Consider the following 27,759-nt stretch of genomic DNA (forward strand, 5'->3'; position numbering starts at 1 on the left):
AGCATAAGTCATCTGCAAAATTAAAGAGTGCTGCCAACGGGTTTGGCACACATGAAGGATGGATCTCTGCAGGAGAAGTCAGAGAGTTGGGTGTCTTCCAATGGGTCCTGTCCATGCGACTCCTCCACACTTCAGCCTGAGATTTTAGCTAAGTGATTACCATTAAAATGCAACAGTTCTTTTTTTAAAAGTGTTGCTTTACTTAATGCCAAGGTGATGCATTTGTCCAAAAATTCTTGACGTTAGCTGTTTTTTTTACATCCACGTTTGTGCTTTTATGTCATTTGTATTACACTGGAAATTATATTTGACAGCATGGGCACACTGCAGAGTGTCCCCTCATTAGCATTATCGATTCCCCCGCTGGTCACATGCCAATACAAGTGAGGAAATAGCCAAGTCGAAGAATTATGGAGTGACGGTTTCTGCTGCACTTTGGACTTTTAATAAAATATCGTTCGTTTTCGCAGATGATGTATTCAGCCAGGGGTGACATGGTGGCACAGTTTTTAGCACAGTTGCCTCACAGCGCCAGGGAGCTGGGTTCAATTCCAGCCTCCGGTCACTGTCTACGGGAAGTTTGCACATTCTCCCCGTGTCTGCGTGGGTTTCCCCCGGGTGCTCCGGTTTCCTCCCACAGTCCAAAGATGTGCAGTTTAGGTTGATTGGTCGTGCTAAATTGTACCTTAGTGTCAGGGGATTTTCAGGGTAAATGTGTGGGGTTATGGAAATAGGACCTGGGTGGGATTGGGGTCAGTGCAGGCTCGATGGTCCGAATGGCCTCTTTCTGCACTGTAGGGATTCTAAGATTCAAGCAATGCCATCAGTCAGCTCGAACTTTACAAGAGGTACTCGGGGAATTTTTATTTACTGACGGGCTTGGTGTGGTGGGGAGGGGAAGGGGTGATGCTATGGTGGCAATGGGGGAGTAGAGTGGGCAGGGGCAGGGTTGATCTTGAGTGGGTGATTTGATCTGATTTATTATTGTCACATGGATTAACACACAGTGAAAATAGTGTTTCTTGCTCGCTATACAGGCAAAGCATACCATTCACAGAGTACATAGGGGGGATGGAAAGGTGAGGGTGCAGAATATAGTGTTGCACTTACAGATAAGGTGTAGAGAAAGATCAGCTTAATATAAGGTGGGCCCATTCAAAAGTCTGACGGCAGCAGAGAAGAAGCTGTTCTTGAGTCGGTTGGTATGTGACGTCAGACTGCTGGATCTTTTTCCCGACAGAAGAAGGTGGAAGAGAGAATGCCCGGGGTGCGTGGAGTCCTTAATTATACTGGCTGCTTTTCCAAGGCAGCGGGAAGTATAGGCAGGGTCAATGGATGGGAAACAGGTTTGTGTGATGGGAGGTAGGGAGGGTGGGGGAGGAGCTGATGCTGAGATGGTGATAGTGAGATAGGATGGGGTTGGGGCGGGAGGGTAAGGGCTCGGTGATTCATGATGATGTACTCCTGTACCTGACCCACAAGACCTCTGTAAAGACACTTACTTTCCCTTCCCTCAGGATATTGAAATACATGCAGTAAATGCAAGTTTCCCCAAGGCCTGAGGAACCACAGCGAACCTTGGTTCAACACAGCCAGTCCCGGTTCACCACAGCCAGACCCAGTTCACCACAGCCAGACCCGGTTCACCATAGCCAGACTCAGTTCACCACAGCCAGACCCGGTTCACCACAGCCAGTCCCGGTTCACCATAGCCAGTCCCGGTTCACCATAGCCAGTCCTGGTTCACCACAGCCAGTCCCGGTTCACCATAGCCAGACCCAGTTCACCACAGCCAGACCCGGTTCACCACAGCCAGTCCCGGTTCACCACAGCCAGACCCGGTTCACCATAGCCAGACCCAGTTCACCACAGCCAGCCCCGGTTCACCATAGCCAGACCCAGTTCACCACAGCCAGACCCAGTTCACCATAGCCAGACTCAGTTCACCACAGCCAGACCCGGTTCACCACAGCCAGTCCCGGTTCACCATAGCCAGTCCCGGTTCACCACAGCCAGCCCCGGTTCACCACAGCCAGCCCTGGTTCACCACAGCCAGACCCAGTTCACCACAGCCAGACCCGGTTCACCACAGCCAGTCCCGGTTCACCACAGCCAGTCCCGGTTCACCACAGCCAGTCCCGGTTCACCATAGCCAGACCCGGTTCACCACAGCCAGACCCGGTTCACCATAGCCAGACCCAGTTCACCACAGCCAGACCCAGTTCACCACAGCCAGACCCGGTTCACCACAGCCAGACCCGGTTCACCATAGCCAGACCCAGTTCACCACAGCCAGCCCCGGTTCACCATAGCCAGACCCAGTTCACCATAGCCAGTCCCGGTTCACCACAGCCAGACCCGGTTCACCACAGCCAGACCCGGTTCACCACAGCCAGCCCCGGTTCACCACAGCCAGACCCGGTTCACCACAGCCAGCCCCAGTTCACCACAGCCAGACCCAGTTCACCACAGCCAGCCCCGGTTCACCACAGCCAGCCCCAGTTCACCACAGCCAGACCCAGTTCACCACAGCCAGACTCAGTTCACCATAGCCAGACCCAGTTCACCACAGCCAGACTCAGTTCACCATAGCCAGACCCAGTTCACCACAGCCAGCCCCGGTTCACCACAGCCAGACCTGGTTTACCACAGCCAGACCCAGTTCACCACAGCCAGTCCCGGTTCACCACAGCCAGACCCAGTTCACCACAGCCAGTCCCGGTTCACCATAGCCAGACCCAATTCACCACAGCCAGCCCCGGTTCACCACAGCCAGCCCCGGTTCACCACAGCCAGACCCGGTTCACCATAGCCAGCCCCAGTTCACCACAGCCAGCCCCGGTTCACCACAGCCAGCCCCGGTTCACCACAGCCAGACCCAGTTCACCACAGCCAGACCCAGTTCACCACAGCCAGCCCCGGTTCACCATAGCCAGCCCCGGTTCACCACAGCCAGACCCGGTTCACCATCTCCAGACCCAGTTCACCACAGCCAGCCCCGGTTCACCATAGCCAGCCCCGGTTCACCACAGCCAGACCCGGTTCACCACAGCCAGCCCCGGTTCACCACAGCCAGACCCGGTTCACCACAGCCAGCCCTGGTTCAAATCACAAAGCTGATTAAATCCCAGGCTTGCAGGCTCATTAACATATTCAAAGTGACAGGCCACCTCCTGCGAATGTGCCAGGTTCCCGGTGCAGTCCGGATAAAAGCAAATTACTGCGGATGCTAGAATCTGAAACCAAAAGAGAAAATGCTGGAAAATCTCAGCTGGTCTGGCAGCATCTGTAAGGAGAGAAAAGAGCTAACATTTCGAGTCCAGATAACATTTTGTCAAAGCTGTATCCCAACGCATGATCCTTTGTCAAAGCTTTTCTCTCCTTACAGATGCTGCCGAGCCCCTGCTGAGATTTTCCAGCGTTTTCTCTTTTGGTGCTGAAGTCTGGAGGTTAGTGAGCTGGATTCAGATTCCCAACACGCTTGGAATGTTTGCCCACTTAACCCTCACCTCACTGTGCCCAAGCCCACCTACCCACCCAGGTTAAAACTCACTCCCCCCAGCCACTTTCCCCTCTGTAGAAAATGCGATTAAATTCCTCACTTTTCATCATCATACACAGCCCACCAACAAAACAGAATACGCCCTCACTGAATGGGACTTCATCAAATACAGACAACAAACCGCAATACTCCTGCACTAATGACTCTTTAACACTTCTCACACAGTTAATGAGCCACTTAACCCAGATAAATGACAAGAGGTTCCATAACCCAGCTATGATATTGCTGCTGAACGAAATTTCATGTAGCCTGTTGTTAAGTTAAGCTTATTTATTAGTGTCACAGATAGGCTTACATTAACACTGCAATGAAGTTATTGTGAAAATCCCCTAGTCGCTACACTCCAGCACCTGTTCAGGTACACTGAGGGAGAATTTAGCATGGCCAACACACCTAACCAGCACGTCTTTTGGACTGTGGGAGGAAACCGGGGTACCCAGAGGAAACCCAAGCAGACAGGGGGAGAATGTGCAGACTCTGCACAGTCACCAAAGCCAGGAATCGAACCCGGGTCCTTGGCACTGTGAGGCAGCAGTGCTAACTGCTGTGACACCAGGCCCCGTAAGAGAGGCAAATAAGGTTCAAGCTGACAAGATTGGACCTTACATCTGATCTCACATTTTATTCAATTTTTGATCTTAGCCAAATATATAAATTTTTTGCAAAAATATTCTTTATTTGTAAAGTATTGGAATGAACATTACAAACATTGCAAAATGGCCACCACACAGAACACAAAAATGTTCAGGTCCTCTGCAAACCTGTTGCACTCGGAGCTGCTTCAATACTAACCAGCCTCCCATCCACTGACTCTCTCTACACTTCCCGCTGCCTCGGCAAAGCAGCCAGCATAATAAAGTACCCCACGCATCCCAGACATTCTCTCTTCCACCGTCTCCCATTGGGAAAAAGATACAAAAGTCTGAAATCATGTACCAACCAACTGAAGAATAGCTTCTTTCCTGCTGCTGTCAGGCTTTTGAATGGACCTATCTTGCATTAAGTTGATCTTTCTCTACACCCTCGCTATGACTGTGACATTGCATTCTGCACCCTCTCCTTTGCTTCTCTATGAACATTTTGATTTTTCTGTATAGGGCGCAAGAAACAATACTTTTCAACGTATACTAAGTTTAAAATTTATTTATTATTAGTCACAAGTAAGGCTGGCATTAACACTGCAATGAAGTTATTGTGAAATTCCCCGAGTTGCCACAATCCGGCGCCTGTTCAGGTCAATGCGCCTAACCAGTCTTTCAGAACATGGGAGGAAACTGGAGCACCCAGAGGAAACCCACTCAGACACAGGGAGAATGTGCAAGCTCCACACAGACAGTGACCCATACATGTGACAATAATAAATCAAATCAAATCAAAGAAACATTGCAGACATTTCAGAATGGTCATTCTAAATGGTGCAACAATATTGTCCATATGGATCATGTTGAACTCTCAGGTGTTTCAATACAATTGTGATACGTGTAATATTCACTGTGTATATTCAATGTGAGTCATTCAGCCCAAGGGGGTTCTATACAATTCCCCTCCCCTCAGTTTACAGTGGCTGAAAAGTCTTAGACAGCGACCTTCCGCCATTGCACCTTTGCAATTGACATGACATGATGCAATTTGTGGGAGCTTGCTGTGCACAAGTCAGCTGCCTGAATTACAACAGTGACTCCCCATCACTGTCAATGGGAGATCTCAGCTTTTCATTAGCTTTGGATGCATTGAGGGTGGGGAGATGCTGTATAAATGCAAGTCTCACCTCATTAAATATCGAGATTTCAGTGAACTTCACGCAACAAATCCTACCCTCCAGCAAGTAGCAAGATGATTGTATACTGACACTGTGCATCCCCCCAGTGCTGCACTGGAATGGTCCAAATAGTGATGACAATGACAGTGGTTCAATAAAGTTTATCACTTCTAATGAGGGGGTGCAACTTATGGTAATTATTTGTAGAAATCTGTGCATTCATATAACTAACAGGTTGTGAGGCAGCAGTGCTAACCACTGTGCCATTGTGCTGCTCTTTTGGGCAAAAGTGTTCATAGAATAGTGTAAAATCCCAAGAAATCTCACATGAGGCACGTCACGGTGGCACAGTGGTTGGCACTGTTCTCTCACCATACTGGGGATCTGCGGTCAATTCCAGCCTTGGGTCACAGTCAGTGTGGAGTTTGCATGTTCTTCCCGTGTCTGCATGGGTTTCCTCCAGGTGCCCCGGCACTCCCCCACAGTCCAAAGATGGGCAGGTTAGGGTGATTGGCCATACTAAATTGACCCTTAGTGTCCCAAGGCGTGTTGGTTTAGGGGGATTAATGAGGTAAATGTGTGGGATTAGTGGGATAGGGCCTAGCTAGGATTCTCTGTCCGAGAGGCAGTGTGGACTTGGTGGGCTGAATCAAACTCCTTATGCAATGTAGGCAATCTATTCTACTCTATTCTATAATGGCTTACATCACTGAATTTCTTGGAAACGCTAACTCCAACCTACCCAATCTTTCCTCATAGCTACACTTTTCCAGCCCTCGCAACATTCTTGCAAACCTCCTCTGCGCTCTCTCCAGAGCAATTAAACCCTTCCTGCAACATGGTGACCTGAACTGGACGCAATATTTCAGTTGCGGCTCCAACAGGTATTACTTCTACGTCCATATTTAATCAGCTCACCTCTCTGCCAGATTGAAAGAGGGAAAACCTGTTAGTTGTATGAATTCAGGCGGATGAGGTTGCCAATGCAGCGAACTTCACTGCCCCTCATTGAACATGTTGCATAGTTAATAGGCTACCCCATTCAGAGAGAATAACTAGTGCAGAAAATAGAAAAAAAAAATGTCATGTCTCCTCAATAGGAGGAGTTTGGGAAGTGTGGAGGAACTTCACCCTAAATCTAAAGCTGCAGTGTCCCACCTGGCCATGTTTGATGCTGCCATTGGGAGGTTAGCACCAGAATTCTGCCACCTCACCCACCATGGAATTGGAGCAGATGAGGGGTAGAAAATGGAAATGCCCGTTGACCTTGGGTGGGCATTTCCAGTCTTGCTTGAGTGAGGCTGTAAAATCCTGCCCTAGGAGTTGGGGGTTGGGGGCGTGGGGGTGACGGTGCGGGTGGAATTTAGAATAATGTAATTTGGATAGAGTCATAGAATCTCTGTAGTGCAGAAGGAGACCACTCTGTACTGACTCTCTGACAAAGTATCTTACCCAGACCCTATCTCTCACCTTATCCCCATTACTCCATGCATTTACCATGGCTAATTCAACTAATTTAAAAAAAACTGGAACACTAAGGGGCAATTTAGCACGGCCAATGAACCTAATCTGCACATCTTTGGATTGTGGGAGGAAACCGAAGCACCCGGAGAAAATTCATGCAGATACGAGGGAACGTGCAGATTCCACATAGACAGTGACCCAAGCCGGGAATCGAATCTGGGTCCCTGGCGCTGAGACAGCAGTGAAACAATGTTGTCCTATCTAGGGCAACTGTGCTAAATGGGCCACAGTGAATCACGATCCCATGTACCATCTCTCCCAATTCCAATTAGCCAGTGGGAATGAAAATCAGGAGAGATTTGTGGGCGGCACAGTGATACAATGTAGCTGGCACGGTGGCACAGTGGTTAGCACTGCAGCCTCACAGCTCGAGGGACCCCGGTTCAATTCTGGCCTTGGGTCACTGTCTGTGTGGAGTTTGCACATCCTCCCAGCGTCTGCGTGGATTTGCTCCCAGTGCTCCGGTTTTTTCCCACAGCCTTAAAGACGTGCGGGTTAGGTGGCTTGCCGGTGGTAAATTGATTCTAGTGTCAGGGGATTGGCAGGGTAAATGGGCAGTGTTGCGGGAATAGGGCCTGGGTGGGACTGTGGTGGGTGCAGACTCGATGGGCTGAATGGCCTCCTTCTGCGCTGTCGGGATTCTATGATAAAGAGCTCCATCTCTAAGACCCGGCACAGAACGTTCACCAATAAGAGATGCGCCGGAACACATTTTTCTGCCTAAATTTTAAAAAATGCAAAACGCATTGGAGGAGCGTTGCCCTTGATTTGACGTGCGGAATTACTGCCATCAAAAATCAAGTATTTTTACTATCTTGAGTCTTCAGCAGCTGTTTCGGAACATTATTGAAATGTTTTCCCTATTCCTGTGAGCCATTCTATAATAATATTCTGTAAATTAATTGAAGAAGCTGATCATGTCATTCTGGTGACTGAGTGAATAAATGCTAATGTGTGCCTCAGAGGAGAAGCAAATTACTGAAAATGATGCATTAAATAACAATCATTACAATCTACTTTAACTAAGGTATTCAAAATTAAATTACATTCCAGTTAGACAGTGTCATGCAAACAAATTAACATGTGCAATACTTTACACAAAGATTCATTCGGGGCCAGCACTGGTTGATTAAATTCTTGAAAATGTGGGGTGGCTCGGCCGCCGAGGTATGCGGTTGGATTTGCTTGCATTTTACTCCTTAACCTCCCGCCTGTGGGTCAGCAGGCTGTGCTTCCCACTCTACAGCCTGTAATTTTGACTGATACTTAGTGCAGTATCGGGGGAGTGCTGCATTATTAGCGGCGCTCCCGTCCGGATATAATCATAGAATCCCTACAGTTCAGAAGGAGACCATTCAGCCCATCGAGCCTGCACCGACTCTCTGATAGAGCAGTAACCCCATGCATTTACCCCACTAAGCACCTCCCCCCCCCCCACAACCCACACATTTAAAGTTTAAAGTTTATTTACTGGCGTCGCAAGTAGGCTTACATTAACACTGCAATGAAGTTACTGTGAAAATCTCCGAGATGCCACGGTCCAGCACTTGTTTGGGCAAATTGAGGAAGAATTTAGCATGGCCAGTGCATCTAACCAACATGTCTTTTGGGCTGTGGGAGGTATCCAGAACACCAAGATGAAACCCACGCAGACACGGGGAGAACGTGCATACTCCACGCAGATGGTGACCCAAGCTGGGAATTGAACACAGGTCCCTGGCGCTGTGAGACAGCAGTGCTAACCACTGTGCCACCGTGCCAGCACTGCTATCTAACAGCACCAGGTCCCAGGTTTAATTCCGGCCTCGGGTCTGTGTGGAGTTGCATGTTTACTTCGTATCCGCATGAGTTTCCTCCAGCTGAATCCAGGTCTCTGGCGCTGTGAGGCAGCAGTGCTAGCCCCGGTGCCACCATACTGTCATCTTTCGGCATGAAGGGGAAATTTAGCATGGTCAATCCACCCAGCCAGCGCATCTTCAGACTGTGGGAGGAAATCGAAGCACCCGGAGGAAACCCGTGCAGACACGGGGAGAACATGCAGATTCCATGCAGACAGTGACCCAAGCCAGGAATTGAACCTGGGTCCCTGGCGCTGTGAGACAGCAGTGCTAACCACGGTGCCACTGTGTCACCATCTTTGGACACTAAGGGGAAATTTAGCATGGTCAATCCACCTAGCCAGTCCATCTTAAGTTCTTATCTTGGACTTTGGGAGGAAACCGGATCACTCCCCCAATGCTGCAGTGGATTTGTCAGCCTTAATATTTATACTCAAGCCCTGATGTGGAGCTGGAAGCCAGCTCCTCAGGGGCAAGAGTGTGACCAACGCAACCACAGCTGGCACACAGCAGAGTGATGAATATTAATTAAAAGTGAACGGCCTCAATGCTCTCGCCGAAGCTTAGATTGCGCATGCAGTTCTTTCAACTCTGATAGTTTCCAGGATTAAGGTGCTCATACTTAAGGAAAATGGCAAGTTAATTAGTCTGGAGTCAATTGCACCATGTGAAAGATGCAATTAAACCAGCTTTAATTAGTCTTCTGTTAGAATCATCAAAGACAAGAAGTGCGCAGTGCAATAATGCATTGTTAATTTATCAACAATTCTAATTACAGGAAAGTCACTAATGTGACCTATAAACAACTCTAGAGAAATTACTGTTAGAACCACTTTCTGACTGTAGGATAATTCTGGTATGAAGTTGAAATACAGCAAGATATTTATTGAGTTGTTCCCATATTAGAATGGCATTTCAATGAACAAAGATAATTGGTGTCAAAGAAGAATTTAATACAAAAGTCATCCAATGCTCCATTTCTCAAAGAGCTCCCATCTCTAATTCGAATGGCATAAACAAGCCATTAGCAGGGATTATTTTCTATCCATCTGGTTAGGTTCATAGCTTCTGGGGGGGATTGTTAGAACATAAGAACATAAGAAATAGGAGCAGGAGTAGGCCATCTAGCCCTTCGAGCCTGCCCCGCCATTCAATAAGATCATGGCTGATCTGAAGTGGATCAGTTCCACTTTCCCGCTTTCTCCCCATAACCCTTAATTCCCCTGTCTATCAGAAACCTATCTACCTGTGTCTTAAATATATTCAGCAAGGTAGCCTCCACCACTTCAATGGGCAGAGAATTCCAGAGATTCACCACCCTCTGAGTGAAGAAGTTCCTCCTCAACTTTGATCTCTACTGCCCCCCATTATCTTGAGGCTGTGTCCTCTAGTCCTGCTATCCTTTCTAAGTGGGAAGAATCTCTCTACCTCTACCCTATCTGTCCCCTTCATTATCTTATACGTCTCTATAAGATCCCCCCTCAGCCTTCTAAACTCCAACGAGTACAAACCCAGTCTATTGAGTCTCTCTTCATAGGCTAAACCCCTCATCTCCAGTATCAGCCTAGTGAACCTTCTCTGCACTCCCTCCAAGGCCAATATATCCTTCCGCAAGTGCGGCGACCAAAACTGCACACAGTACTCCAGCTGCGGCCTCACCAGTACCCTGTACAGTTGCAGCAAGACCTCCCTGCTTTTATATTCTATCCCCCTCGCTATAAAGGCCAACATTCCATTCGCCTTTCCATTCGTTAGCAGTCAGTGGACCAACAGATTGTGGCATGGTGGTTAGCAGTGCTGCCTCACAGTGCCAGGAATCGACTCCCGGCTTGGGTCACTGTCTGTGTGGAGTCTGCACGTTCTCCCTGTGTTTGTGTGTGGTTTCTCCCACAGTCCGAAAGACGTGCTGGTTAGGGTGCATTGGCCGTGCCAACTTCTCCCTCAGTGTACCCAAACAGGAACCGGAGTGTGGTGACTAGGGGATTTTTCACAGTAACTTCATGTAAGTCTGCTTGCGACACTAATCGACAACTTATATCGTGCTGCCAACATAAAGAAAAGGTTTTGTGGTGCTTTACAAGTGTGCGAATGAGTCGCAGGCTTTAAGGTATGTCTTACAGGAGGAGGGAAAAGGTTGCGGGGAGGCGAAGATGGAGGGAGAGCTGAAGGCACGGCCATCAATAGTGGGAAGATGAGACCACAGAGATCTCAGGAAATGATGGGGCTGGAGGAGATCGGGAGGAGCGAGGACCATGGAGGGATTTGAAAACAAGGATGGGAATGTTAAAATTGAGGCATTGTTGGACTGTTAGCCAATGTCGGTCAGTGGACAAAGTGGATGTTGGGGGAACAGGACTTGGTGGAGTTACAATAGGGACAGATAATAATAGCTGATGACATCAATTGATGTTGCTACAAAGCGTATAGGCAGAGGAGCTCCAGATAAGCTCAATGTTTAACAAGGCAGGAAAGAATAAATAATCCTTCTCCCAAAAAGCCTCGATGTAAGTGATTATTCGCTAACATATTATTTTCTGCCTTTTAACAAAAACATCCAATTTGGTCGATGGTGGATGGACTTTTCTCCAGCAGGGCAGAGGGCAGTGACATCTCTGATGAAGAAAGAACGTCATTGGTTAAGAATCTTCAGACACCTCAATCCTTGTGCCTGAAACTCTCTTCCTAAACCTAACTGGCTCCCTTCAACTCACTCCTTCTCCACCTTGAAACACCAGTCGAGAGATAGGCGACTCCATCCTTCCTTGTATCTGGAGACACGAGACCCCAACAACTGATTTTTGTATCATTGGGCAATTCTGGGTTAGCTCGAAGGCTGCTCAAAGGCTTTCAGATGAAGAGGGGGAGGCAATGGCCGAGTGGTATTGTCGCTAGCCTATTAATCTAGAAATCAGCTAATGTCCTGGGAGCACAGGGTCACAATCCCGCCATGACAGATGGTGGAATTTGAATTCAATAAAAAAAAATCTTCAATTCCGAATCTACTGATGACCCTGAAACCATTCCCAATTGTTGGAAAAACCCATCTGGTTCACTAATATCCCTTAGGGAAGGAAACCTTACCTAGTCTGGCCTATCTGAACATAAGAAATAGGAGCAGGAGTAGGCCATCTAGCCCCTCGAGACTACCCCGCCATTCAATAAGATCATGGCTGATCTGAAGTGGATCAGTTCCACTTTCCCGCTTGCTCCCCATAACCCTTAATTCCCTTATCGATCAGAAATCTATCTACCTGTGACTTAAACATATTCAATGAGGTAGCCTCCACCACTTCAATGGGCAGAGAATCCTAGAGATTCACTACACTTTGAGAGAAGACTACAGAAGCTCTGAGACTCCAGAGCCACAGCAATGTGGTTGACTCTCAACTGCTCTCTGAAATAGTGTGGCAAGCCACTCAGTTCAAAGGCAAGGTGTGGACATTTAGTTCTGGCCAGCCAGCGATGCCTGTTTCCCACGAATGAATAAAAAAATTAGTTTGATTTGGAAGAACTCAAATTTTGCTGACGTTTAACTGCAAACAGCATAGCAAACCCTCACAAGAGCGCTGGAACCAATGCTGACAATCTGACTCCCTGCCTTGCACCTGCCACACGACAGAAGCAGCAATATGATAAAATACAACTGGGCCACTCTGGAAGATTTATTGTCACAACCACAGCAATGTGGTTGACTCAGAATTCATAGAATCATAGAATCCCTACAGTGCAGAAAGAGGCCATTCAGTCCATCGAGTCTGCGTCCAAAACAATATCAACCGAGGCCCTATCCCCGTAACCCCGCATATTTACCCCACTGGTCTCTCTAACCTACGCATCCTGAACACTAAGGGGCAATTTAGTACTTAAGCCGCACATCTTTGGAGCGTGGGCAGAAACTGGAGCACCCGGAGGAAACCCACGCAGACACGGGGAGAATGTGCAGGCTCCACACAGACAGTGACCCGAGGCTGGAAATCGAACCCGGATCCCTGACACTGTGAGGCAGCAATACTAGCCACTGTGCCACTGTGCCAGCAACCCTTGGGCATCAAGGCGTGGGCAATAGATGCTGGCCAGCCAGCAACACCCATGTCCCACGAATGAATGAAAACTCTAGCTTTACTTTGCAGATGGAATGAGTAAATGAACTCGGACCTGAAACCAGATATTGGAATAGTAAATCCGATTTGTTCAGAAAAGGGAATGTCCCTCAACATCTTACACTATTATGCCAATTCATCAGACTTGACTTTACAGACTTAGAGCACAGACAGGACAGAACTCTCATTAATGCTCTCTGATTTACTTCCCTTGAAGGAAGCTAAGATCAGTGAGCAGGAAATACAACCCGAGTAATCAATGAGCTTATTGGCTTCTGATCCAGAAACCTTCAGTGGTTTCCTGCAAGAGGTTTTTGTTAATTAATTCATGGCACACAGACGTTGCCAGCTGGTCAGCATTTATTGCCCATCCCTAGTGCCCGAGGATAGCTGAAAATCAACCACATTCTGGAGTCACTCTGGAGGCCAAACCAGGTAAGGACAGCAGATTTCCTTCCCTAAAGGGCATTAGTGAACCAGATGAGTTTTTTTTTCGACAATCAGCAATGGTTTCATGGTCATCGCTAGATTCTTAATTCCAGATATCTTTTATTGAATTCAAATTCCACCATTTGCCGTGGCGGGATTGGAACCTGCATCCCCAGAACATTAGTTGAGTTTCTGGATTAATAGTCTCGCAATAATACCACTAAGCCATTGCCTCCCCTAAGCAGGGATCATTGAAAATGGCTTTGAACATATAAAGCCATTCCAGAGCTTCCAGGATTACTCAGTTGCAGTCTATAGAGGGAGGCAGTCACAAGCCTAATAATGGGGCACATGTGACCTTTGTTTCCTCCACTAGCACAGAATATTGGCAAGGTTCTGTTCCGTATTCATGACCCTGCCCACTTGGTTACCCTCTATGTGATGCATTACGGGTGGCACGGCGTGGGTTTGCTCCGGGTGCTCCAGTTTCCTCTCACAATCCAAAAGATTTGCTGGTTAGGGTGCATTGGCCATGCTTAATTCCCCCTCACTGTACCCAAACTGGTGCCAGAGTATGACGACGAGGGGATTGCAGTGTTAACGTAAGCCTAGTTGTGACATTAACAAATAAACTTTAAATATTAGGCGATGCTTTGCACCATCTGCTGCATGTTGATCGGACATTGGCTGGAATCTTCCAACCGTTCACGCCCATGCCCCCACTGAACGTGAGAATGGTGAATTTGAGAAAGATATTCAAAGTCATGAAGGCTCTGGATGGAGGAGAGCAGGAAAATTTGTTCCCCCAGGGTTGGGAGGAGGGCACAGATTTAAGGGCATTGACAAAAGAAGCAGTGGTGGCATGAGGAACACAGTGAGTGGGTAGAGTCTGGAATGCGCTGCCTGAGCGTATGGTGATGGCAGGGTCAATTGAGACATTCCAGAAGGTCTTGGATAATTATAGGGAAAGGGGGAATGTGCAGGGTTATGGGGAGAAGGCTGAGCTGTGGAATTGCTCCTTCAGAGAGCCAGCAGGACACAGTGGACCCAATGGCCTCCTTCTGTGTTCTAACAATTCTGTGATCCATACCTAAATGGAAGACAGAGAAAAGGACACCTGCGTAAGTTCAAGCTTTTATTCGCAGGAGTCTTTATGATAATGAGGAGTGATAAAAGGGTAAACAGAAAGATTGTGATTTCCAGCAGAATGATCAGGAGAAGACTTGAGATAATCACAAGAAAAATCCCTGGGGAGATCAGGAAAATTCTTTTACACGAAGAGTGGGCAGAGTGTGGAAATCTTCACCATAAATGATAGGAAGAGTTGGGTGGTGTGGTGGCACACTGGTTAGCACTGCTGCCTCACAGTGCCAGGGACCTGGGTTCAATTCCAGCCTTGGGCCACTGTCTGTGTGGAGTTTGCACATTCTCCCCATGTCTGTATGGACTTCCTCCGGGTGCTCCGGTTTCCCCCCAGAGTCTAAAGATGTGTGGGTTAGGTTGATTGACTATGTTTAAGTGCCCCTTAGTCTCAAGGGGTTAGCAGAGTAAACGTGTGGGGTTATGGGGATAGGGCCTGGGTGGGATTGTGGTGGGTAGAGACTTGATGGGCTGAATGGCCTCCTTCTGCACTGTAGGAATTCTATGAAGTAGGGTCCATAGTTTTTTCTAAGGGGCGGTTGCTTGGAAAAAGAGGGTAAAAAGAATGATAAAGACTGGGATAAGATTAGGTAGCATACATACAGAAAAACACACCACTGCAGATTGGATAGGCTAAGTAGCCCATTCTTTAAATATCCATGTTGATCACCATTTGGAGATAGTGTGGAAATAGAACATGATGGCTAATTAACTCAGGTAAATTCACTCAAATTACACTCAACGAGGTGAAAACTTCTACTCTAGGATTCACCCAATTGATGTCTTAAACATCATGAGGTGATTTAGTCAGGAAGATGAGGGGAAAGTATTTCCATTCTTGGAGCTCAACAGAACCAGGGACTATAAATATAAAATCAATCCAATAGGGCTTTCAGGAGGAAGCCTTTACCCAGCAAGTAATGAGGATGTGCAACTCACTGCCAGGAGAAATTGGTAGATTAGATGCATTTAAGGGGAGGCTGGATATTTATCTCCCATCCCTAACTCCCCTGGAGAAGGCGGTGGTGAGCTGCATTTTTAAACCGCTGCGGTCCCTGAAGTGTAGGTACACTCACAGTGCTGATAGGGAGGGCGTTCCAGTACTGTGACCCAGCGACAGTGATGGAACAGCCAATATATTTCCAAGTCAGGGTGGTCATGGTGTCATAATACAATATAACACAGAAACAGGCCCTTCGGCCCAACCGGTCCATGCCAACCATGGTGTCCTCCCAGCGAATCCCAATTGCCCACTTTTGGCCCATATCCCTCGAATCTTTTCCCATCCGCATACTTATCCAAATGCTTTTTAAATGTTGCTATTGTACCTGCCTCAACCACTTTTGCTGGCAGCTTATTCCATACATGAACCACCCTCTGTGTGAAGAAGTTGCTCTTCAGGTCTCTTGCAAATCTTTCCCCTCTCACCTTAAATCCATGCCCTCTAGTTTTCAATTCCTCTTCCCTGGGTAAAAAGACTATCCTATCCATGTCCCTTGTGGTTTTATACATGCTAGAAAGTCATCCCTCATTCTCCTACGCTCTAAGGAATAAAGCCCTAGCCTGGTCCCTATAACTCAGGCACATTAATCCTGGCAACATCCTCGTAAACCTTCCATGTTTCCCTGTAAGTGTTTCTATGTGTCTTCGGTCTTCGAGGTGTTACAGGTTGAGGGTTTGGAAGGTGCTGTCGAAGGGGCCTTGGTGAGTTGTAGCGGTGCATCTTGTAGATGGTACACACTGCTACTATTGTGCGTCAGTGGTGGAGGGAATGCTTATGCTGAGAGGGTTAATTGAGGAGGGGTGGGGGAAGGCTTGTGTGTGTGGAGCATAAACACGGGGAGAGACCAGTTAGACTGAATGGCGGCGGTTCCTGTGTTGTGAACGTTGTTTAAGCTGGAGATGCATCAAAGCCGCTATGATGAAGTATGAGGATGTTAACCACATATTGTTTTAATTACTTTCACAAGCAGATTCTGAAAATCCTTTAGCTTCATTCATCAAGCACTGGGCCTAATAATGGATAGAAAATGGATAATACATCACATTTTAACATTTTTATTCATCACCGACTGCACAGAAATGGAAAATAGGAGAGATATCATTAGTTGTTAATGGCCTTTTTATTTAAGTACAAGGATCGCGGAATATGTAATTAGGGACGGCACATCTAAATCCGTATTGTCAGTATCTTACAAACACACAAACAATGATGGACAGGCAAAGAACCACCTGGTCCATCTAGCCTGTATCACAAAATTGTGCTAGCTTGTGTAACACAACATAGGCACTCTCCATCCCACCCAAAACCATGCAATCTCCCGAGAGAGACATTGAATCACTGAATCCCTACAGTGCAGATGGAAGCCGTTCGGCCCATCAAACTCTCCAGCAGAGAATCACACCCAGGCCCTATCCCTGTTACCCCACGTATTTACCCCACTAATTCCCCTAATCTACACATCTTGGGACATGAACGGGTAATTTAGCATGGCCAATCCACCAAATCTGCACATCTTTGGACTGTGGGAGGAAACCGGAACACCTGGAGATACAGGAAAAATATGCAATCTCCACACCATCAGTCACTTGCCCACCAGCATTCATTACCTATCCCTAATTGCCCTTGAACTGAGTTTCTCACTTGGCCATTTCAGAGGGCAGTTGAGAATCAACCACATTGCTGTGGCTCTGGAGTAACATGTAGGCCAGACCGGGTAATGACAGCAGATTTCCTTCCATAAAGGACATTAGTGAACCAGATGGGTTTTTCCAACAATTGACAATGGTTTCACAGTCATCCGTAATTCTTAATTCCAGATATTTTTTACTGAATTCAAATCCCAACGTCTGCTGTGGCGGGATCATTGAACCAAGTTTTTTTTTAACAACAATCCATGATGCTTTTATGGTGACTTTTACCAAGAGTAGCTTTTAGTCTCAGATTAATGTAATTGAATTTAAATTTCGCTAGTCTTTTGGTGGGATTTGAACTCATGCTCCCAGAATTAAAAGTACAGCCTCCATCACCATTTCCTATTTATCGATGCCATCCTAGACAAGTAGATCGGGAATAGAAAGTAGACTTTCCTTCTCATGGCAAGTTGTGAGAGAGAGTGAGTGGGATGTCCAGGAGGCTAGAATCAGAAAGTAAGGATAGGGCCATGAGATTACAGGAGATTAGACTAAGGAACACCAAAGCCAGGGAGAGGTTTACAAGGAAAATCATTGATTGGAACAGAAGATGCCAGAAAAACCCAATAGCTCTGGAAGCATCCATTAGGAGAGAAATATGCCAGAATTTTATAGAATCGGAGTGGGTGAGGCTGCAGAATGGCAGTCTTCATTGGCCTTACGCTGGATCTTATGAGCCTTGGGCAGGCAAGGTGGTAAAATTCCAACAATAGAGTTAACATTTCGAGCCCTTTGGTTTTTCATCAGGACTGAAGGGAGGGAGGATGACTTTAGTGATTTCAGAGATTGCAACAAAAAGTAGCAACTTTGAGAACCAAAGACAAAAGGCCGAGTGTGGGAGGGGAATGGAAGATGGGGGTGGGGGGGTGGGATGGTATTGCATTGAAGCAATACACATATGGGTTTTTTTTAAAAAAATGGGTGTTTAAGGTGGAGGAGAAAGGTCCCAATCTAAAGTTGCCGAACTCAACATTGATCCCAAGAGTTACAAGGTTGCAGCCAGAAGATGAGGTGCTGCTCTTCCAGCTTGTTCCCCTAAGCTTCACTGGAGCAGGCCAAGGCCGGATGTGTGGGCATGAGAGCGAGCTGCTGGGTTAAAATGGCAACATAAGAACATAAGAACATAAGAAATAGGAGCAGGAGTAGGCCATCTAGCCCTTCGAGCCTGCCCCGCCATTCAATAAGATCATGGCTGATCTGTTGTGGCTCAGTTCCACTTTCCCGCCCTCTCCCCATAACCCTTAATCCCCTCTCTTATCAAGAACCCATCAACCCGCTTCTTAAAAATATTTAGCGAGGCAGCCTCCACCACTTCAACGGGCAGAGAATTCCAGAGATTCACCACCCTTTGAGTGAAGAAGTTCCTCCTCAACTCCGTTCTAAACCGCCTCCCCTTTATCTTGAGGCTGTGCCCCCTAGTCCTACTGTCTTTTTTGAGCGGGAAGAGTCTCTCTACCTCTATCCTATCCATCCCATTCATCATCTTATACGTCTCAATGAGATCTCCCCTCATTCTTCTAAACTCTAACGAGTACAAGCCTAGTTTATTCAGCCTCTCCTCATAGCTCAACCCCCTCAACTCCGGTATCAGCCTAGTAAACCTCCTCTGCACTCCCTCCAGGGCCAAAATATCCTTGCGCAGGTGCGGCGCCCAAAACTGCACACAGTACTCCAGCTGCGGCCTCACCAACGCCCTATACAGCTGCAGCAAGACCTCCCTACTTTTATATTCAATCCCCTTCGCTATGAAGGCCAGCATCCCATTCGCCTTCCTGACCACCTGCTGCACCTGCAAGCTGGGTTTTTGCGACTCATGCACAAGGACCCCGAGGTCCCTCTGCACCGTCGCCTGCTGCAGTTTTTCGCCACGTAAGTAATAGTCCTTCCTACCATTCTTCCTACCATAACACGAAGGTTGGGGTTATGCTTCCAGGCTGAGCAAAGGTGTTCGGCAAAGCAGTCACCCAGTCAGCATTCAGTCTCCCCATTGTAGAGGAGGCTGCATTGGGAATGGTGAATGCAATAGACCAAATTGAAGAGAGTGCAAGCCAAACATAGCTTAACCTGAAAGGAAGTTTTGGGGATTTGAATGGTGACGAGGTGGGGGGGCAAATGGCCAGTGTTGCATTTGTCTGCCTTTTGCAAGTGAAGGTGCCATGGAAAGGGATGGGTAATTGGAAGTGATGGAGGAGTGGACCAGGGTGTCAGGGAGGGAGTGGGCCCCGTAGAATGAACATAAGAACATAAGAAATAGGAGCAGGAGTAGGCCATCTAGCCCCTCGAGCCTGCCCCGCCATTCAATAAGATCATGGCTGATCTGAAATGGATCAGTTCCACTTACCCGCCTGCTCCCCATAACCCTTAATTCCTTTATCAATCAGAAATCTATCTACCCGTGACTTAAACATATTCAACGGGGTAGCCTCCACCACTTCAATGGCAGAGAATTCCAGAGATTCACCACCCTCTGAGAGAAGAATGCTGACAGGTGGGGTGAGGGGAAGGTGCATCATGCTGCACTTGACGGAAATGGCTTCAGAGGATGATCCTTTGAATGCAGAGGGTGGTGGGGTGGGAAGTGAGGGCAGTGGGAGAGAGGTCTAACCAGGTTGAGTGCCCTTTAATCACAGAGTGGGGGGAAGCCTCAGTTGAGGAAAAAGGCAGACATGTCAGAAGCACCATTTTTGAAGATGGTATCATCAGAATAGATGTGACAATGGTGGAGAAACTGGGAGAATAGGATGGAGTCCTTGCAGGGCGTGGAACATGAAGAAATCTTATCAGGAGCCCAGTGTTCACAGTATTTTGCTTATTTTGACTTTGACTTGGATAGAATCATAGAATTCCCTACAGTGCAGAAGGAGGCCATTTGGCCCATCAAGTCTGCATCCAGGCCCTATCCATGCATTTATGCTGCTAGTCTCCCTGACACTAAGGGGAAATTTAGCATGGCCCAATCGACCTAACCTGCACATCTTTGGACTGTGGGAGGAAACTGGAGCACCTGAAGGCAACCCATGCAGACACAGAGAGAACTCCACACAGACAGTCACCTGAGGCCGGAATGGAACCCAGGTCCCTGGTGCTGTGAGGCAGCAGCGTTAACCATTGTGTCGAGTAGTGGACATTACTGTCAGAGAATCCCTACAGTGCAGAAGGAGGCCATTTGGCCCATCGAGCCTGCACCAACAACAATCCCACCCAGGCCCTATCCCTGTAACCCCACATAACCCCTGACATTAAGCAGCAACTTAGCATGGCCAGTCAACCTAACCTGCACATCCTTCGAGTAAGGCGAGTTGTGTTGTGTGGGGCGGACACCACTTGGAACAGCTTCGGGCAAGTTGGAGTTTATGTAGAGGAGTGCTTCAGAGGCCAGCTGGGAGAACATTGAATACATTGCATCCAGATGTGACAAAGAGAATGGATGGGGTCACATGCAACACAGGATCCAACAGAGCATTAAAATTGCAAACTGTCTGGTTTAATTTAGAAACTGGAGAAGGGAACGGAATTGGGTTAAGGCAAAACATTTAGCGAGACCCACTTCTCCTGGATGGCGTGTAGTATTAGTCAGAGACTCCAACTGAATATTACATCTGAACTCATTCCAGTTGTTAAATCCTTGTCTACAATTAACTGGAACATCCTTCTGTCTCCGTCTCTCCTGCTAATATTACTCCGCACATGAAAAATAAACAACGGACTGGAAAGCCATAAGACGGCTGACTATCTGCCTATATTAAACCAAATAAAACAAGCCATAATATCAGACGGATAACACTGAGGGGGATTTTGAACTAAATGATAATTCATTAACGAAGGTAAAAGTAATTAAAAATAATTACCGAGGAGCATAAGATTATCATTAGGAATGCAGCTGTAATTATTGCTACTTAATTATGCATGCATTTTTTTTTGATAACTGTCTCCTGCCTCCAGGCAAAGTTCCTTACCACATTTTGCAGACTTTCAAAAAATGCAAAATAGAAATTGGATATGGAAGACTGTTACCAACAACACAGTGACAGTCGGGATTTTACACAAGGGCATTTCAATACCAATGCTAGGAAAGTGGGAGTGAGCTATTTTGCAATAGAACTCTTGGAACTTTTAGCAAATATCTCAGCTCGAAAGGGATATGTCAGGGTGTTAGGGTATCAGGTGATGGGCTGACCAGGATGGAAAACTGCTTGCAATTGAAAGAATAAACGTGCAATCCCATTAAAACCTGCCTATGGTCTTATCCCTCCCTATCCTCATAACTTCCTGCCCCCCTCCAAGCTTTCCATCATCCTCTAACTCTGGCCTCTTAAGCATCCCCCAATTTCAGTCATGTCACCAATGGCAGCTGTGCTTCAGCTGCCTAGGCTTGAAGCTCCGGAACTCCCTCTTAAACTTCCCAGTTTCTCCATCTCCTCACAATAAGATGCTCCCTAAAACCAACCTCCTTGCTTAAAGTTTATTTATTAGTGTCACGAGTAAGCTTACGTTAACACTGCAAAGAAGTTACTATGAAAACCCCCTAGTCGCTACACTTTGGCGCCTGTTCGAGTACACATCTGTGGGAAGTAACTGGAGCACCCGGAGGAAACCCATGCAGACACGAGGAGAATGCACTGACAGTGACCCAAGCTAGGAATCGAACCCAGCTCTGTGAGGCAACAATGCTAACCGCTGTGTCCCCGTGCACTAAACCTTAGGTTACCTGTCTCAATAATTGCTACAGCCACAGCAGTTGTTATTTCCTGAACAAGTCAGATCCCAGAGGCAAACCTGCCTCACTGATTATGATGATTTTGTATTTTGAAAGCAAGGAGGAAGCTACTGCACCTAGAAGCATAGAGCTCAGTGATACCGATGGATTCTAAAATTAAGATATTTGTTAACAAGAAGAAGAAAAAAGCACATAGAATTAAAGTTACACAGCATTACAAAACATCCCCCCAAAGAACACACTTGGACACAACACACATGTACAGCCTTCTTGACAACTGCTCCCTTAGGGATTTTAAACTATAGAAATCCAAAAATGTTACCCAAAAAAAACCTTTAGCAGAAGTATACCACACGACTTCTCAAACCTTTCCACTCCGCTGTGGAAATACAAGATGGTTCAGAAAGAAGCTTCCTTCTGAAGCTATTGACACAATCTTACCAGCTGTCCACACCACGCTCCCACCGCCGCAAAGTTGGAGAATTTGGCGCCAAGTCAAATCTCTGATGGCTGCAGCGGGATGGGAAAATTCCAGCCAATAACTTTACCTGGATGGCTCCTTCAAGTTTCGCAACATTTCCCAGCATAGAGCTGGTCTCAGGACACCTCCCCCACACAACCATCTGAACTCAACTCAACACCTTTCCTTAAATAGCCTGTCCCCTTTCATCTCAGATTATCTAACTCCATTTAGCTCAAATGTTACAAAATATAAAAATAATATTTTCCTTTGCCTCCACTCTCGGGTCAGTAAAATTCAATAACTTTTCCTGTTTACTTATGAAACATTTTGTAAGTTGTAATAGTCCCTTATCACTTCTAAACTTCACTTTCAAACTTAACAGATGAAAAGCCAAATCCCTACCTATCTCCTGATGCAAATTTTAAACCCAAGCTATTTATTGATAAATCCAACTTCACCATAGCCTCCCCTTACAATGCATGTATCTAGCATATTACCCATTTATCTCTCAGGTCTCACAGACAAACTGTCTCTATTAACCTTGCCCCAGTTTAATGAAGCATGGGCTCATACACAGTTGCCTTTTCAGAAAGCCACCTTATTCCAAAAAATAATAAAAACAATAACTTCTATCATCACAGTAACACCTAATGTGACACAGGGTGGGATTTTACAGTCTCGCTCGTCCCAAAACTGTAAAATCCTGCAAGACCGCAAGGATTTACAAAAAGGCCGTGAATGTACCCAATCAATCACACAAACTAGCCTCCCATCCATTGACTCTGTCTACACTTCCCACTGCCTCGGGAAGGCAGCCAGCATAATTAAAGATCCTACGCACCCCCGACATTCTCTCTTCCACCTTCTTGCTTTGGGAAAAAGATACAAAAGTCTGAGGTCACGTACCAATTGACTCAAGAACAGCTTCTTCCCTGCTGCTGTCAGACTTTTGAATGGACTTACCTTGCATTAAGTTGATCTTTCTCTACACCCTAGCTATGACTGTAACTACATTCCGCACTCTCTCGTTTCCTTCTCTATGAATGGTGCGCTTTATCTGCATAGTATGCAAAAAAAAACAGTACTTTTCACTGTATGATAATACATGTGACAATAATAAATCAAAATCAAATCAAATCAAATCTAATTTAATGGACTTTTCCATCGTACACCCCTCACTGCTCCAATTCCCATGGTGGATAGGGTGGTAAAATTCTGACCACAGTATCAGGACCTGGTTGGTAATGCTCTTGCGAAGTGCTTTGTATGCTTTATCATTCTAAAGACATTATATAAATGCAAGTTGCTGTTACTGATGTATCAAGCTGGGCATTAGAGGGAGATGCTGAAGTGAAACCCCAAACCTTGTGTCACTTCTACCTGCTTCATCAATGACCTTCTCTCCACCATAAAGTCAGAAATGGGGATGTTCACTGATAATTGCACAATGCTCTGCACCATTTGCTATTCTTTAGCAATCCATGACCAAATGCAACAAAGCCTGGACAACATTCAGGCTTGGGCTGATACATGGCAAGTGACATTTACGCAACACAAAAACCAGGCAATTACAATCGCAAACAAGGTGTGGAGATGCCGGCGTTGGACTGGGGTGGGCATAGTAAGAAGTCTCACTGTCGAATGTCTCACAACATCAGGTTAAAGTCCTACAGGTTTATTTGGAATTACGAGCTTCCGGAGCGCTGCTCCTTCATCAGGTGAGGTCGCTGAAAGCTCGTAATTCTAAATAAACCTGTTGGACTGGTGTTGTGAGACTCCTTACAATCTCAAATAAGAAAGAATCTAACCCTCTCCCCTTGACATTCAATGACATTCAGTATTACCATCGTGAATCTGTCACTGTCAACATCCCTGATGGTTTACTACTACTGGAAAATAAGCTGTACTAACCATATAAGTACTGTGGCTTCAAGAGCATATCTGAGGCTAGGATTTCTGCAGTAAGTGAGTAACTCACTTACTGGTTCCCCAAGCCCACCATCTGTCCACTCTATACAAGGTTTAAGTCAGGATTGTGATTGAATATTCTCCACTTGTCTGGATGAGTGCAGCCCCAAATTGAGCGTCAAATTCTCGCTGGCTGCCGTAGCAGGGTATACGAGACTGGAGAATTCCGACCAGTGTTCAAGTCCGGATGACTCTCCATCAGGGCACTGCCTCCCTCCCTGACAGTGTCTCAAATTCAAAATTCTCATCCCATAGTTCAGATGGCCTCACCCTCACTTTCACTGTAGCCTCGTCCAACTCTAAGAACCCTCTTTGACGGCTCCAAAAGGTCTGCGTGGTCTTCCCACTGGGGTCTCTTACACACCCTCGGTTTTAATTCCTTCTCCAACGGGTCCCTGCCCTCAGCTGCCTAGACCCGAAGCACTGGAACTCCCTCACCACACCTCTTGCAATTTTGAAAATACTCTTCCTCTTTTGAAACTGGCTTCTGTCTCCAAAGGTTAAATTCTGTTTGATAACCAAACACTCCAGTTTGGGATGCTTTACTGAGTAAATGTAAATTTTAACTGTTCATCAAAACGCACTCTGCCATTGCCTGACTGGGTAACTCCCTAACCCCTCACTCCTTCTTTCTTTCTAACAGCAAGCTCTTTTATCAATCCGTCTGATCACAGAACCCCTACAGTGCAGGAGGAGGCACCAACTCTCCGACAGCACATCTTACCCAGCTGGGCCCTATTCCCATAAACCCATTTACTCCACTAATTCCCCTTGACCTGCATATCTTGGGATACTAAGGGGCAATTTAGCATGGCCAGTCCACCTAACCTGCACATCTTTGGACTGTGGGAGGAAACCGGAGCACCCGGAGGAAACCCATGCAGACACAGGGAGAATGTGCAAACTCCGCACCGTCACCCAAGGCCGGAATCGAACCCGGGTCCCTGTTGCTGTGAGGCAGCAGTGCTAACCACTGTGCCACCTTCCCATCCCTGCCACTGACTTATCCTCACTGCTGGCACCAGAGATTCCCAGGGGTTAAACAATTCACACTGACAGGAATACTCGACTCTCCGAGTGTTTTGAGAGAAATTAAGAACTAGTGTCCTTTTGGCATTTGGTTGCTCTTAACTTAATTCTCTGATGCTTGGGTTGAGTTTGATATATAATATCAGGGTTAGAACAGATATCAGGTATGTTCTGGATCAAATACAGCTCAAGTACAAAACTCTTCATTAAAGCTTAATCTGTTGTGCTTCTGCTTGAATGGTACAACATAGAAAGGGACCATTCAGACCATTGTGCCTGTGCTGGCTTCTTGAAAAATCTATCCAATTACATAGAAACAAAGAAGATAGGAGCTGGGAGAGGCCATTTGGCCCTTTGAGCCTGCTCCGTCATTCATTATGATCATGGCTGATCATCCAAATCAATAGCCTAATCCTGCTTTCCCCATACCTTTGATCCCATTCACTCCAAATGCTATATCCAACTGCCTCTTGAATATATTCAATGTTTTGGCATCAACTACTTCCTGTGGTAATGAATTCCACAGGCTCACCATTCTTTGGGTGAAGAAATGTCTCCTCACCTCCGTCCTAAATGGTCTACCCCAAATCCTCAGACTGTGACCCCCTCGCCCCGCCTTGGTCCTGGACTCCCCCACCATTGGGAACATCCTTCCTGCATCTATCCTGTCTAGGCCTGTTAGAATTTTGTCAGTCTCAATGAGATACCCCCCTCATTTGTAGGAACTCCAGCGAAAACAATCCTAACCAATCTCTCCTGCGTCCCCTCGAGATCAAGAACATCCTTCCTCAGAAAAGGAGACCAAACTGCTCACAATACTCTAGGTATTGTGTACAAGGCCTGCACAATTGTAACAACACATCCCTGTTCCTGTACTCGAAACCTCTCACAATGAAGGCCAACAGGCCATTTGCCTTCTTTACCACCTGCTGTACCTGCAACAACTGGTGCACAAGGGCACCCAGGACTCACTGCACACTCCCCTCTCCCAATATACAGCCATTCAGGAAGTAATCTGCCTTCTTGGTTTTGCTCCCAAACTAAATAACCTCATATTTATCCAAATTATACTGCATCTGTCATTGATTTGCCCACTCACCCAGCCTGTCCAGATTGTGCTGAAGGATCTCTGCATCCTCATTAATGTCCACCCTCCCACCCAACTTGGTATCATTTGCAAACTTATGGATATTACATTTAGTTCCCTCATTGCTATATATTGTGAATAACTGGGGTCCCAGCACAGATCCCTGTGGCAACCTACTAGTTACTGCCTGCCAATTTGAAAAGCACCCATTAAATCCTACTCTTTGTTTCCTCTTTGCCAACCAGTTTCCTTTCCATCACCATACACTTCCCCTAATCCTATGCGCTTTAATCTTGCACGATAATCTCTCATGCGGGACTTTGTCAAGCACTTCCTGAAAATCTAAATATATCACATCCACTGGTTCCCCCTTGTCAACTCTAGTAGTTACATCTTCAAAGAATTCCAACAAAGTGATCAAGCATGATTTCCCCTTCATGAATCCATGCTACTCTGTCTGATCCTGCCACTGTTTTCTAAATGCTCCACTATAAGGTCCTTGATAGTGGATTCGAGAATTTTTTTCACTACCAATGCTAAGCCTACTGATCTATAATTCCCCATTTTCTCTCTACCTCCCTTTTTGAATGACATTAGCTACCCTCCAATCTGTAGAAATTGTTCCAGAGTCTATGGAATCCTGGAAGATGACCACCATTACTTCTACAGCCACTTCCTTCAGTACTCTGGGATGTAGATTATCAGGTCCTGGGGATTTATTTTCCTTCATTCCCATCAATTTTCCCAGCACCATTCTCTACTAATATTGATCTCCCATATTGCTACCACTGCTTCGGCTAATGAATTGGAAGTGTGGAGGGATTTATAGTGGGAACTAGAGAAAAGAGGGTCAATTGGGTTTATTCAAACACAACCTTTGAGCCACAGCAGACAGAGCTCAAGACCAAATCAACAGCAAAGTCTCCCGATAAAAGCAGGATTATTTTCCCAGTAAAATACAGTAAATGGAGAACAGTTACATAAATTACATCAGAAAAACAATCTCAGTCACTTACTGCACTGAGAGCAGAATGACCCGATCACCTTCATTTTAATTGAGATTTGTCATGTTTCTATATATAAAACCTTACATTAAGATGTAAGCGCCAGTTTCCCAGTGGGCGGCAGTGTGGCACAGTGGTTAGCACTGCTCCCTCACAACTTGATTTCAGCCTTGGATGACTGTGTAGAGTGTGGTCACTCTCCCCGTATTTGCATGGATTTCCTCCGGAGTCTCCAATTTCTTCCCACGCTCCAAAGTTGTGCAGGTTAGGTGGATTGGCCATGGTAAATTGGACCTTAATGTCCAAAGATGTGCAGGTTAGATGGATTGGCCATGCTAAATTGGACCTTAGTGTCCAAAGTTGTGCAGGTTAGGTGGATTGGCCATGCTAAATTGGCCCTTGGTGTCCAATGATGTGCAGGTTAGATAGATTGGCCATGCTAAAT

General features: G+C 46.5%; 1 protein-coding gene across 1 annotated transcript in view; it reads right to left on the reverse strand.

The window, feature by feature from the left end:
* Nucleotides 1–27,759, reverse strand: part of wscd2 (WSC domain containing 2) — a 254,302-nt gene that overhangs the window by 81,128 nt on the left and 145,415 nt on the right. The gene's annotated exons all lie outside the window — the stretch shown is intronic.

The sequence above is a fragment of the Carcharhinus amblyrhynchos genome, chromosome 20, assembly GCF_965287045.1.
Source record: "Carcharhinus amblyrhynchos chromosome 20, sCarAmb.v2.hapA, whole genome shotgun sequence".
Taxonomy (NCBI): domain Eukaryota; kingdom Metazoa; phylum Chordata; class Chondrichthyes; order Carcharhiniformes; family Carcharhinidae; genus Carcharhinus; species Carcharhinus amblyrhynchos.